Here is a 14732-nt window from a genome sequence, read left to right on the forward strand (position 1 = left end):
AACCAGGGGTGGTTGCCCCAGGAACAAAATACTTAGATCGCTTCTGTGCCTTCTGTTGTGTTTACTAGAGTTGGGAAAGGAAAGGACTTGATGGTTCTTGGAACACCCAATTCGTGTTTTCATCTGCAAAATGCAGGAGGAGAGGAAAAGCAGAATGAGCCAGTAAAATCCTAGAGTGATAGACTGGATTCAGTTCTGACTGCATTTAAAAAATAAAAAATAAATTCTTATTACCCTGTTACAGAGAGGAGGAGGAGGCCATGGGCCTGAAAAACAGCATGCAGATAGATGATAGATGGATAGATAGATAGATATAGATGATAGATAGATAGATAGATAGATAGATAGATAGATAGATAGATAGATAGATGATAGATAGATAGATAGATAGATGATAGATAGATAGATAGATAGATAGATGATAGATAGATGATAGATAGATAGATGATAGATTATAGATGATAGATAGATAGATGATAGAGATAGATAGATAGATGATAGATAGATAGATAGATAGATAGATAGATAGATAGATAGATATAGATAGATAGATGATAGATAGAGATAGATAGATAGATGATAGATAGATAGATAGATGATAGATAGATAGATGATAGATAGATAGATGATAGATAGATAGATAGATGATAGATAGATAAATAGATAAATGATAGATAGATAGATAGATAGATAGATGATAGAGATGATAGATAGATAGATAGATGATAGATAGATAGATGATAGATAGATGATAGATTAGATAGATGATAGATGATGATGATGATAGATAGATAGATAGATGATAGATAGATAGATAGATAGATAGATAGATAGATAGATAGATGATAGATAGATGATAGATAGATGATAGATGATAGATAGATAGATAGATAGATGATAGATAGATAGAGATAGAGATATAGATAGATGATAGATAGATAGATGATAGATAGATAGATAGATAGATAGATAGATAGATATAGATAGAGATAGATAGATAGATAGATAGATAGATAGATAGATGATAGATAGATAGATATAGATAGATGATATGTTGTCATGATCACATTCCTTAATGCTCCAATACTTTTTTAACAACAACAATAATACCTCTCCCTGCAACTAGCACATAATGGAGAGAGGTGGCAGCCCTTGTTGTGCTAATTTTCTCCTTGCTTGGATTCTCATCTTCCAAATAGAAGAGTATTCCAAAATGTGGGTTTCTCCCTTCCACTCCCTTCCACCACCTTAGATAGTCCTGGGCTAAACCTCAGGTTAATGGCATATGCCAATTCCTTAGGCATCCTTTCCACTCAGAGCCCCTGCAAGGGCAATGGCCTACAGGAACTGGTTATTTGGAAATCAGGTGGAGACAAGTGAACCAAATTGGGGAAGCTTGTTTCTTCCCTCTCATGGTGTTTATTCTGATGCCCTTCTCCTCCCAACAGAACAACAACCAGGTCTTATTTTTCCAAAGCCTCTCCCTGCTACCTCCCCCACCTTGCGCCACCCAAAACAGAGATGTCCTATTAATGGAACTGATGGTAAAACAAGCAGAAATTGGAGCCCTCGGCCACAGCGCAGGGGCAAATTGCATCAGATGGCAGTGTGGAGTCACTTAGAGAAGATAAGAAATTAGTGTGGAGCCCTGATGAACTCAGCCCTTGACTGCCAATACTTGTGTCATGGAGAAAGTGAGCGTAAAGCCAGCGCTAATTTGATTTCTTGACTCTGTTAGCAGATGGCAAGCCTCCTCCCCGTGGAAGTGGAGACGGTAGCTCAGAGCCGTGCGCTCTTATTGAATCTTGAGAGCCAGAAGCAAGGAGTGGCTGGCTGAGGCGAGGATAGGTCCCTGGGAGGCTGGCGGCTGCCACCCTGATTGAGAGAGCCACTGTTAGTTTGGCGGCACCGTACTTTAGCAGCCAGAACAAGCTCCGTGGTCAGAGGGGCTTCTACCCAGGGACAGAGACGCTACATAAAACAGAGCTAGCTTCTTCAATAAACACATTGTAAAGTAATCCTCCTAGTGAGGGTGGCAAACAGGGATCATCACCACTTGCAGAGAGCCTCAGTGCCTCCAACATTGCTGAGATGAAAATAGGGAAAGCCTATTCCATACCCTCCAGCATTTCCTTGGTGCAAATGAAGATACAGTTGTACCTTGGTTTTTGAACAGTTTAGTTCTCGAACGTTTTGGCTCCCAAACACTGCAAACTTGGAAGTGACTGTTCCGGTTTGCGAACTATTTTTGGAAGCTGAACGTCTGATGGGGCTTCTGTGGCTTCTGATTGGCTACAGGAGCTTCCTACAGCCAATCAGAAGCCACGCTTTGGTTTCCGAACGTTTTGGAAGTCGAACGGACTTCCAGAACAGATTCCGTTTGACTTCCAAGGTATGACTGTAATCCCCTCCAACACCTCTCTGATGAAAACAGGACATCATACTATACCCTCAGATATTTCTCTGATGAAAATAGGGACGCCCTAAGGAAAAGCGGGATGCGGGTGATGCTGTGGGTTAAACCACAGAGCCTAGGACTTGCCGATCAGAAGTTTGCTTGTTCGAATCCCTGCAATGGGGTGAGCTCCCGTTGCTCGGTCCCTGCTCCTGCCAACCTAGCAGTTCAAAAGCACGTCAAAGTCCAAGTAGATAAATAAGTACCGCTCTGGCGGGAAGGTAAATGGCATTTCCGTGCACTGCTCTGGTTCTCTAGAAGCGGCTTAGTCATGCTGGCCACATTATCCGGAAGCTGTATGCCAGCTCCCGAGGCCAATAAAGCGAGATGAGCGCCACAACCCCAGAGTTGGTCACGACTGGACCTAATGGGCAGGGGTGCCTTTACCTTACTATACCCTCAGATATTTCTCCGATGAAAATAGGGACGTCCTAAAGAAAAGCGGGACATTCTGGGGATCAAACTAGAAGCCTTTATACTTGGTGGGTCTGATAGAAGAGGGCATCCTGAGTATCTTCTGTCCATTTGGCATCCAATGGAGCTACATACTGGGAGATTCAGAACAGACAAAAGAAATGACGTTTTCATGGAGTGCATCGGTAAACTATGGAAGCAGTGATGGCCACCAACTTGTATATCTTGTACAGTGGTACCTTGGGTTAAGAACTTAATTCGTTCTGGAGGTCTTTTCTTAACCTGAAACTGTTCTTAACCTGAAGCACCACTTTAGATAATGGGGCCTCCTGCTGCCGCTGCACGATTTCTGTTCTCATCCTGAAGCAAAGTTCTTAACCCGAGGTAATATTTCTGGGTTAGCAGAGTCTGTAACCTGAAGCGTATGTAACCTGAAACGTACGTAACCTGAAGCGTATGTAACCCGAGGTACCACTGTATGGATTGGAACCATTCATGGGGGATGAGGCCATCATCCCTGATGCACTGGCACCGTCACACAAGTGACACACACATGTGATGTCATGCGCATTAGAAGGAGGCTGCCTAGCAAGGCCCAGCACCACTGTGGGGAGGCTCAGAGAGGCCCGGTCCCTCAAGAGTGGGGGGCTCAGCCCCATCCCAACATACTTGGGGGTTGGCATCTATGTCATTATGGCTTTGCTCTTCCTCCACAGTCAGAGACAGTATATTTCTGAATGCCAGTTTCTGGAAGCTGCAGGAGCAGGGAGTTCTCTTGGGAGAGGGCCCCGCTTGTGGGTTTGCCCCAGGCATCTTGGTGGCCTCAATGAGAACAGGATCCTGGCCTAGGTGGGCCCCCTTGGCCTGATCCAGCAGGCTCTCCTTATGTTCAAGGGACTCTTCTCAAGATGTCCCACATCAAACCTGGAAGGAGCTGTGCCAATTTCTTGAAATTCAGAAGTCTCAGTGACTGACTTCACCCCACCCCCAACTCTCCATTTTAGATTTTCTACCAGTTTAACAGTCGTGGCTCCCACTCCCACCCCCTTAAAAAACAATCCTTGGAACTGTAGTTTGTTATAGGTGCTGAGACTTACAGGCTACAATTCCCATCACCTTCAACAAACTACAGTTCCCAGTATTCTTGTGGGGAAGCAATGATTTAAAGTGCTTATAAAAGTGCTTGAAATGTTTGGTGCAGAGGGTGACTATATATTAATTATGCTGTGGTACACATCTCCAAGTGGCAAGTGACTCCTTGGAATGAAGGTCAATGGAGACTGTGGTGTCTCTAGGATATATGGTTTTATTTACGCATATATACAACCTGAGCATAGGAGGGGCTCACAGCATTAACACTCCAGCAGATTCTGCCTCCCCATTAGGTTTCCGAGGAAGCTGCAAGCCATCACTTTGGTTCCTGAATAGAGCAAGACCAGCCTCTGCATCTCCAGCTTGAAGCATCAGCCAAAACTCATGCACACACTCTAGACCTACTGTTCTTCCTTCTAGGATAACATGGCAACTAACCAAATGGGAGGAAGCCCACCCACTTGTCTCTATGGCAACAGAGCTCACTCTTTTGACATGTTAATGGTGGTGTTTAACTGGCCTGCTAAGGTCATCACCTTAACAAAAAAGCTGGTTTGACCAATTAGAGATTCTTACCTCACAGATAGAAGAGAAGAAGAAGAGTTTGGATTTGATATCCCGCTTTATCACTACCCGAAGGAGTCTCAAAGCGGCTAACATTCTCCTTTCCCTTCCTTCCCCACAACAAACACTCTGTCAGGTGAGTGGGTCTGAGAGGCTTCAGAGAAGTGTGACTAGCCCAAGGTCACCCAGCAGCTGCATGTGGAGGAGCAGAGACATGAACTCGGTTCCCCAGATTACGAATCTACCGCTCTTAACCACTACACCACACTGGCTCTCACACAGGACCACAGCCCTTGAAGATACAAAAAGGTTGTGTCCAGCTTACATTTCCATAAGCCATGCAAGAGATCCTTTGGGGCGAAACATGCAGGCTGTTAAATACCTGTTATAGGTTGGGGGGGGGTCAGTCTGGATGATATCCAATTGAGCAGCAAGCAAGAAGCCACCTGCAGCTGGCCTGCCACTCCAGCATCACCCATATTAAAGGTAAGCAATGACCATGTAGTCTTCCCCACTCCAGTCCAGGGAGCACTGCAACCAGCTGTGGAGGGGGCTCAGCTGTTGATCTAAATGCAGGGGTGGGTACCTGTAAAATGAGGCAGCCCTTCAAAGAACCGGGCCCCAGATTCTGGTGGCGCCAAAAACAAAAGTGGGTGCAGCAATTAATGTACAGGGGGTCACTTCTACACACACCCCTCTCCATCCTCCATCCAGATAAATGAGAGGCATGATCAGTGTTCAAGGACACATCTTAGGAAGGCAAGAAACAACAACAACGAAACAACAACTGGGTGCCAAGCAGGGCTGGAAATGAGTGTTGTTGACCTGGGGAGAGTTCCAAGGGACACAGAGAGAGGACTGAGGGCCCACATTTGGTCCCAGGACCTGAGGCTCCCCACCCCTGCACTCAATGTCATGGAGGGGAGAGGAGGCACTGTGGAGCTGGTACTTTGTGGCCTAAGTTGGAGACATTGTGAAAGCTGATGGGGTTTATGTGCCATCCCTAAATGGAGCTTCTCCCTTCCTCTGGCCCTGCTTATTTTGGATATCTAATTAGCCGGATGGATTGTCGTTTCGTATTACCCTCGCGTCCGCGCCTTTGCCCCATCCATCTCGAGCTGTTAACAGGATGCCTGCCAGAATGGATGCATTCTTTGTGGGCCATCAAGGATAAATTGGCAGCATCCCGATCAGATTTACTTTCTGAAAATGGTATAATGGGATTTTATTAGCTCTCTAATCTGCTGTTCAGTAATTGGTTTTCTGGGAAATCAAAGGAACTTGGTACCTAGAGACTGCCAAGCTTGGTGGAGGCGGGGAGGGTGGAAGGAGCCCTCCTTGAGTTGTGGCAAACTTTGCTCATTTGAAGCACACAACCCAATCACTCGGCAGCATCCCCTCCGAGGTGAGGTCTCTCCTCTCTCCATTTTGAATTTTTGGAGGATGACTTGCCACCCATTCCCCATCGTTTAATGGGGCTGTGCTGCAGCTCAGTGGTAGAACATCTGCTTTGCATGCAGAAGGTCCCCGGTTCAATCCCTGGCAGCAACTCCAGGTGGAACTGGGAGTGTCCCCTTCCCGAAACCTCTAGAGGTTTGCTGCCAATCAGTGGAGACAATACTGAATTAGATAGACCAATGGCCTAACTTGGTATGAGGCAGCTTGTCCTATGTTCTACACACAATTATAGCAGGGAGGAGAAATATCATAGCAAAGACAGAGCTCAGTTGCAGTGTACATGTTTGGCATGCAGAATGCCCCAGGTTCAGAATGTGGATGGTAAAAGGTAAAGGTAAAGGTACCCCTGACCATTAGGTCCAGTCGCGGATGACTCTGGGGTTGCGGCACTCATCCCGCTCTGCACAGAAATACTGACTCCAGCAAATTATTTTAGAACTGGAGGGACCTTTTTATCCTTCACCACCCTTGGGGTTTTGTTTTGCTGTGGTTTTTTGTGTGGGGAGGGGGACTGTTGAATTCCTTGTTCCGAGATGCGGTGACATTTTTCTGAGTGACTCAGGAGAAAGTGGTTCGACTTGATTACTTACAAATGCACAAGCATTTCTGTACATACACATTTTCCTTCTTCCAGCATCCTTAAGGACTTTGTTTGGAAACCTGCCCCCGCTTGGCTTTCCCTCAAGAGAGGCGGGCGAACTTGCATTGCATATCATTTCAGAAATGACCCTTCTGGGTTTTGTTTTTTCCCCCTGGTTGAAATTCTAATTACAATTAGAGGGAGAGAGAAATGCAGATGAAAATTAACAAAAGCACTTGTCAGATTTTGCTGACGTCATCACTTTCTTCTCACTGTTTCTTTGTGGCTGTCCTCCTTACCTCATGGCCAAACAGAGCTTTAAGAGCAGGGGAGGCTGGTCTTTTGGGGCCCAAGAGCCGTGTTCACCCTCCCAAAATCCTTCCAGGGGCCACATGCCAGCGGTGGGTGTGACCAGTGCTGGATTTCCAAATAAGCACTCAAAGCACATGCAGTGAGATTTTGCTGGTCCATCCTTCTAATGCAGATCAAAGCTTCTTCTTTGGTGATCGACCTCATAGCCGAGTAAGCTTGTCTTCCATGAACACAGTTTTAACAGTGAGTCTGTGACTGTGGAGGGCAATTCTGGATCCACATATCCTTCCACAGTGGGGACATAGGTTTCCAGAAGGGAGTTGATCATAGTGAGGGTTTGCCAAGTGTGCCTTCCTCTTAGTGCATTTATCCCTTTCATCCTGAGTTCAAGCTTCTTCAAAGCCCATGACACCTTTGGTAAAGGCTGTTCTCCTGTAGGAGCACTCATGGGCCAGTGTTTCCCAGTTGTCAGTGTTTATACTACATTTTTTAAGATTTGCCTTGAGAGAGTCTTTAAACCTCTTTTGTTGACCACCAGCATTATGCATTCCATTGAGTTCAGTCACTGGATCATCACCTTGTTGTGGTGAGTGGGCTTGCGCGTTCCTATGAGCCTTGTGAGTGAAGCCATTGAGAGTCTCATACTCCCAGCAGGGTCACCCAAGGCGGTAAGGTCAAAGGGGAGGAGCTAGACAAAGAATGATCCAAGAAGTCCTCAATGGCAGAACAGGCGGACGATAACAAGCAGTATGTTATAACGGCTGTCAAGGTGGATGAAGGCTGCAGCAGTTAAGAATCTACTGGTTGTCATGATACTCATGCCATCAGAATAGAGCCTTACTGTGAAGACTGTGTGCTGGTCAGCATGCACTGATCTCCACACATGAAACAAATTAATGCACAGGCCCATCCTAGACACAAACCCCCGAAGTCCCATTCTGATCAGCAAATGGTAACGGGGGCAGATCAAAGCAATGTTTTGGAGCAATGTTTTGTTAATTCAGCTTCAACTAACTCTTCAGAATTTTGCAATCAGAAAATCTAGGAAGAAGTTATTTTAATTTCAGTGTACGTGTGAGTTTTGTGTCATTTTCTATTTTGAACTGCATATGAGGGCAGTACCATAATCTTTTCAGTGTTTAGGCCCTTTCAAGTTCTTAATCCAGCCTTATCCATCTGAGTGTGTCCACCCCACAGAGGGCACACAGACACACCTTAGGCACACAGGCTATCACCCTTTCCTGCTCATCAAATGATCGACTTGACAACTGTCAGAGTGGGTGGGTTTGCATCTCCATCAGAGCTCTGTACTGAGTGGGAGATTGCAACTTCTCCACGCACCCCAGGGCTCTCCCCACCACCACTGCTTACATTGAGAATGGGGGTGGGCTTAGAGTCCAAAAGCAAAGGATATTTCATCCAAGGTGCTGGGGGGGGGGGCGAAGAGGATTCTGTTGTCAAAACAGACCAAAGTGTTTCGGCCAATTATTGATTAAAGGCCTTCCTCGGGGTCGAACTGAAAAACATCCTGCACCTGCAGAAATATCTGCTTGCGGTCTCTCTCGTGTACATTGAATAACCACTCGGCATCTTGTGATAACATCTCCTTTAGTTTAAGGTTCTATGTAGATATTCTCTGCTTGTTTGTTTTTTGGATTTTTGGGGGGTGGGTCTTGGAGGGCCAAGAAAAATTGCTTGGGGGCCATCTCCAAACACCAGTGCTGCGGTTAGTCATCCCTGCTTTGGAGGAATCAGTTGGTTAGAGCATAGTGCTGACAGCACCAAGGTTGCAGGTTTGATCCCCATATGGGGCAGCTGCATATTCCTGCATTGCGCGGGGTTGCAATGGACTGGCATTGGACTAGATGATTCTCAGGGTCCCTTCCACCTCCACAATTCTATCATTTTTTGTTTCTCCCAGAAATAGTAGGAGAGGAGGGAAATGGTTATCCTTTGGGTCCCCCTGAGCTTCCCACATTCAGCAGAGCAGAAGTGACCCTGACCCTGGTGCCATCTGCGAGGGTTGTGAGGACAGGTTCCCTGTGGCTGCACTCCACACTGCCTCGCCAACATGTCTGAGGTGAAACGGAGGTTTGTCAATGGCAGCACGGCCAGCTATTCCTTTCTTTGATTGAGACAAGCTCCCCATAAAGGCTAATGGGTTTTTGAAGGATATCAGGCACGGGAGGATATGTAGGGCCGTTCGGTCTTCAATTTTGTGGGAACTTACACTGCCTTGGGCTTACATTTCCACAGGCTGCGGTGATTCCACTGCCACTTGGGAAGTCCTCAAATGGTCGACGGGTTTGGCTGACCCAAAGGCCAAAGGAGATGGGTTGCGAGAGAGATAGCCTCTGATGCTATGGATCTAGAGTTTGAGCCCACAGCAGTCTCCAGCGTCCTCTCTGCCAAGCAGACATCATCCAGGACAGTCCCTAGGGCCTGTAGCCACTTCCAGTGAGAGCATGAGCAAGAACTCCTGGGAAACCGAGCAATTGACAGTACTTTTCCCTGCTCCTCTGCATCTTAATTCTCCCCTGCCTCTTTCCCTCTGCGGCCTCCTCTTTAATGCATCGCATTTGGGGAGGCAGAGAGCAACTCTCAGTGGGCTATTAACGTGGTGCTGTATCAACTGGCCCGGAGAGGCAGAAAGCTTTCCCAGAAGCACTGGGAGAGGGATTTCTCCCCTCTCTCTTATCCCCAGACCCCTGGGGATGGTGTGGCTGTAATTCACTTTTACAGCGATGCCCAACGAAGCGCAAATTTAAGTGTGCGTTCTCCCCCAATCCGATCCGCATAAAACCTGGAAGGCTTTTGCCAGCAGGACGCTGAGCTGGGGGTGGGGGGTTCTGCTACACACAGCGCTAATCTAATCGCTGTCATGGGTCATTTCAGACACTGATGGGTTTTTTGCTCCCTTGCTAAGAGGCAGGCCGTTGCCAGCTTCCCGGGGCCATGCGTTGTCTTGCTAATTATGAAGCCATAAATGTCTCTTTAGGTAAATAACTCACCATAAATAGAGGTGGGCTGAGAGATGAGGAGCGAAGTGGTGGCCGCCTCAAGGCGGTCACAGTCTTCTTCTGTGGGATGTCAAAGGCACCTGTGCCAGGAAGGTGTAAACCACCCAAAGGGATGGAAGGAGCTAGCGATGGCAGGAACTTGACCCAGAGACCAGTTTATGTGCCAGAGCTTAGTGCTATGGCCACGTGATACAAGGTTATGGACCCTCAGGCATTTCCTGTATTACAGAGGGTTGGACTAGATGACTCGTGGGGTCCCTTCCAACTCTATAGTTCTATGATCCAGTGAGGGGAAGCTTCCGTCTATGATATGCACAAGTCTCTGTCCACTTCAGTTCCTCCCAGCTTCTCATTTTTGCAATCTTAACTTCAGGTATCTATATTTCCACATCAGTTTGCTTTGGGGGGTTTTTTAATCCTCATGAAAGTTCATCAGCAAATTTCTCCTAATTGTATGTGTATGGTTTTGACTAACACACATATTTTTGCAAACAATTTTCCATAACACAATGCATTTTTGTCATTTGTTTTCAGCAATATATGCATTTTTATGCACACTTTATTCTAGTACATACATCTCTGAACATAGTACTTGGCTGGAAAACTGCAAATTTTGAAAGCGGGCTCTGCTTCAGTTTGTGCACAGTTTTGAAAAGTGCAAAAAATTGGTAGGTTTGCCTTTGAACAAGAACTGAATCAAATTTATCCTGCACTGGCATGGTGTCAGTGAGCAGAGTCATAGCTTCTGTTTATCATTTTCCAGCTCTTGTTCTTCCACTTAGAGCTTGGGAGCCAAGAAACGGAAGCCAGAATTTCATTTGCAAAAATATTGAACAAGTCAGGAAAACTAGAGAATGTGCTCAAAAATGGAAGCTGTAAGGGAGAAAGGAACATGGGGAACAGTGATGCTGTTGATATCATTTATTGAATTAAAGCTCTTGTGTACACTCTTGAAAGTGTACAACTTCCTCTGACTCTAATGGGTGAACATAACAAGAGTCATGCTAGGACAGATCGAAGTTCCATCTGGTCCAATGTCCTGGTATGACAGTAACCAGCCGGATGTTCATAGAGACGCCACAGCAGACATAGAATCATAGAGTTGGAAGGGACCCTGAGGGTCATCTAGTCCAACCCCCTGCAATGCAGGACTATGCAGCTGTCCCATACAGGGACAAACCTGCAACCTTGGCATTATCAAGACCACATTCCAACCAACTGAGCTATACATGAAAGTTAACAGCCCTCCCCAGCTTTTTGATCCACTTTAATTGGCAATTCACAGGTATAGTGCTTCTGGGTGTGGAGGTTCTGCTTCACTATCGTGGGTTCAGTCAAAGGCATCTCTTAAATCAATTACATAAAGGTAAAGGTAAAGGTACGGGCCAGTCTTGACAGACTCTAGGGTTGTGCGCCCATCTCACTTAAGAGGCCGGGGGCCAGCGCTGTCCGGAGACACTTCCGGGTCACATGGCTAGCGTGACAAAGCTGCATCTGGTGAGCCAGCGCAGCACATGGAAACGCCGTTTACCTTCCTGCTATAAAGCGGTCCCTATTTATCTACTTGCACCCAGGGGTGCTTTCGAACTGCTAGGTTGGCAGGCGCTGGGACCGAGCAACGGGAGCGCACCCCACCGCGGGGATTCGAACCGCCGACCTTTCGATTGGCAAGCCCTAGGCGCTGAGGCTTTTACCCACAGCGCCACCCACGTCCCTAAATCAATTACATAACTGGAGGCAAAAATCCGCCATCCCCTCTCCCCAGATAATTATGACCCACAAAAGTTGCCTTAATTTTAAAAGCATTTTTTTCCCAGGACTAGAAGAGGCTACCCTGGGGGGGCCTTTAACTTTTATGGGAGACAGACAATGGGGAGAGTGTGCACCCCCTATAGGAGAGGAGGGTTCATTGCATCAGAAGCCCAGTGTGACTAAAGGAGTGCTCTCTCTCTCTCCCTCTCTCCCTACATCACATGACTATTGTAACATGACCAGAACTTACAAAGTTTAATATTTTTTTGACATGGTTCCCCCCCCCCCCCCCCGCTGAAACTCTTGCAAGAATGCAACTCCTCTGTTTCATGGCTTTTGCTATTAGCAATTGCTGGAAAGATCCAGGATGCTGGATTGCCCCCTCAAGCGCCTTTCTGCACTATCGAGATTGAGCTGACCCCTGCTTTTTGTCGTTTCCATTTCTTCCGCCTGCCATATCTCCCACTTTCTTAGGCTTTTACGAGGGAGCCTGGCTGAGAAAAGAAGTGCGTAATGGCTTCCAAATTTATTTGCACGGCTCTTTGGAAATTGGAATTTATTATAGCGATAAGAAAACTTTCCCAAGTCGCATCCACGTCCTTAATAATAAAAGTGAACAAGGCTAATAAATCACGTGCCCGGGGGGCAAAGCAGGGATTCGAATGGCCGTGGGATTGTAGTAAGGGATTCTACTGTATTTCATTGTTTAATTATCAACTGCAGCAGAGCCAGCATTGGGGGCATTTAATTCATGTTTTACTTTTATTTTAAAATGCTGTGGAGCAGCCTTCACCAACCTGATGCCCTCCAAGGTGTCAAATCCCATCAGTTACAGACATAGGAATGTAAGATCTTTCTGGATCAGGCCAATGGCCTATCTAGACCAGCATCAAATTTTCACTGTGGCCAACCAGGTACTTGTGGGAAGCCCTTAAGCAGAAGCTGAGCACAAGAGCAACCTCCCTCCTGTGGTATTCAGAAGTATTATTGTCTCCAACCATGGAGACAGGGCAAAGGCACCATGCCTAGTAGCCATAGATGCAACTCATATCCAGAACTATAATAGCCACTACTTGAGTCACCACCAGCCACCAGAAGCAGCAGAGAAATATGTCGGGGAGAAGCAGAATGAGGTTGAAAGGTGAGCATTAGGAGGCAGAGGGCTTCTGGGATAATCAGAAGAACTTGCCGTAGCCCCCACAGCTCACCTCCTGAAGAAGTGGGATCGTGGGGAGGTCACCCGTGTTGGTGGGGTGAATTCGCCAGAAGCTATTGGATAGAGAGGAACTAAATTCTAAGTCAACCTGATGTTCTCCTGCTGCTTTGGATTACAGCTGCTGGCTGTTGTCTGAAACATCTGCTGATGACAGGCACCTACTGGATACTAAGGAGTAGTCACCAGGAGAAGCAGGGTTGGAGACTGACATAGAAGGCGTCACTTGGGAGAACCTGTAACAGCCAGGAGACAAGAGGCAGAGGCAGGAGAAGCTGTGGCGTTGGAGAGTGAAGAGGTAAAGGAAAAGGACCCCTGGATGGTTAAGTCTAGTCAAAGGAGACTATGGGGTTGCTCATCTCATCTCTCTTCAGGCCAAGGGAGCTGGCATTTGTCCACAGACAGCTTTCCGGGTGATGTGGCCAGCATGACTAAACTGCTTCTGGCGCAACAGAACACCGTGACAGAAACCAGAGCTCATGGAAATGCCATTTACCTTCCCACCGCAGTGGTACCTATTTATCTACTTGCACTGGTATGCTTTTGAACTGCTAGGTTGGCAGGAGCTGGGACAGAGCAACGGGAGCTTACCCTGTCGCGGGGATTCGAACCGCCGACCTTCTGATCGGCAAGCCCAAGAGGCTCACTGGTTTAGACCACAGTGCCACCCGCATCACTAGAGTGAAGAACAGGGGCAGGAGAAAGGAAAGATAGGTCAGGCAGGTGTGTAGTCAAGGACTTCCACACCACCACCTCCTCCTTTCTCCATCTCTCCTGCTTTGCTGCCTCCCAGGACCAGAGGAGGATTGAAGTGGGAGGAGCAGATGAAGTCTTTGCCTGCTTGCACACAGCTCAGATAGAGCAGATATGTAAGCCAAGGTCAGGGGCAGCGCCTCACTGTTGTGGCAACTGCTTCATCAGGTGCACACCTGGGAGTACCTGAGAGATGCAGGACTGCAGAACACACCTTCCCTTAACTTGTAAGTGAAGAGTTAATTTGTCACTCTGGACATTCTGTGCCTGACAGCATGGTGACAGCAGGGGACCAGGTTGGGGAAGGCCATGGTAAAGATTCTCTCCCTTCCTCCAGTCTATGAAGTCCAAGGCTGTCAATCCAACACCTCCCACTCAGCTAAATTCACTTTGCAAAACGGCCAGTCCAGAGAGACTTCTTCTACCTGCTGCTGCTGCCTCCATTAGTGCTTAGCACTAATTGCCCATGAAATGCTCCTACCACCGCTAATGAAACGATGAGAGCGTGAGGCAGTTTTCAAACCACCTCCACCAAATAATCCCCCCTCTCTCCTCTTCCAACCCTCCCCTTTCCACCTCCTCCAGCTCTGGAAGAGGAGGCAAGGAAGAGGACACAGAAACCCCTCTCAGGGCCTACTTGATAACAATGATGGGCTCTATGTCCCTTGTGCTAAGCCTCTGGGAATCACCAGCATCCAGCAATCGATGCAAGCTGAAAACTGCGGAATCTGATACCTCGTAGAGCAATGGTTGCTAAGCCTTCATTTTGGGCTGGCAGCCAGATTCACCTTTGATTCCTCCCCTATTCCTCATCATGGCTAAAATCTGAAAAATGGGCAGGCTTTGAGTCCTCAAGGGGTGCTGCTGTTGCATCCCATAATGCTCCCTCCTTATTCCCTCATTGATGCCACTTCACCTAAACTTCTGATATGCACATTTTTCCTTCTTTCACCATACCTTCATCCCTCCATCCCCCCATCATTTTGTATATCATGCTCCGAGTGAAATATGGAAAACTGAATAGTTGTGATTCCACAGAGGTCCAAACCATCTGAAGGGTTAAGGAAGGCTGCCCTATGGAAATCAGTGGAGCTAGTGACTCACGGCTAGCTGAAGTCT

Source organism: Podarcis muralis, chromosome 15 (assembly GCF_964188315.1).
Source record: "Podarcis muralis chromosome 15, rPodMur119.hap1.1, whole genome shotgun sequence".
NCBI lineage: Eukaryota > Metazoa > Chordata > Lepidosauria > Squamata > Lacertidae > Podarcis > Podarcis muralis.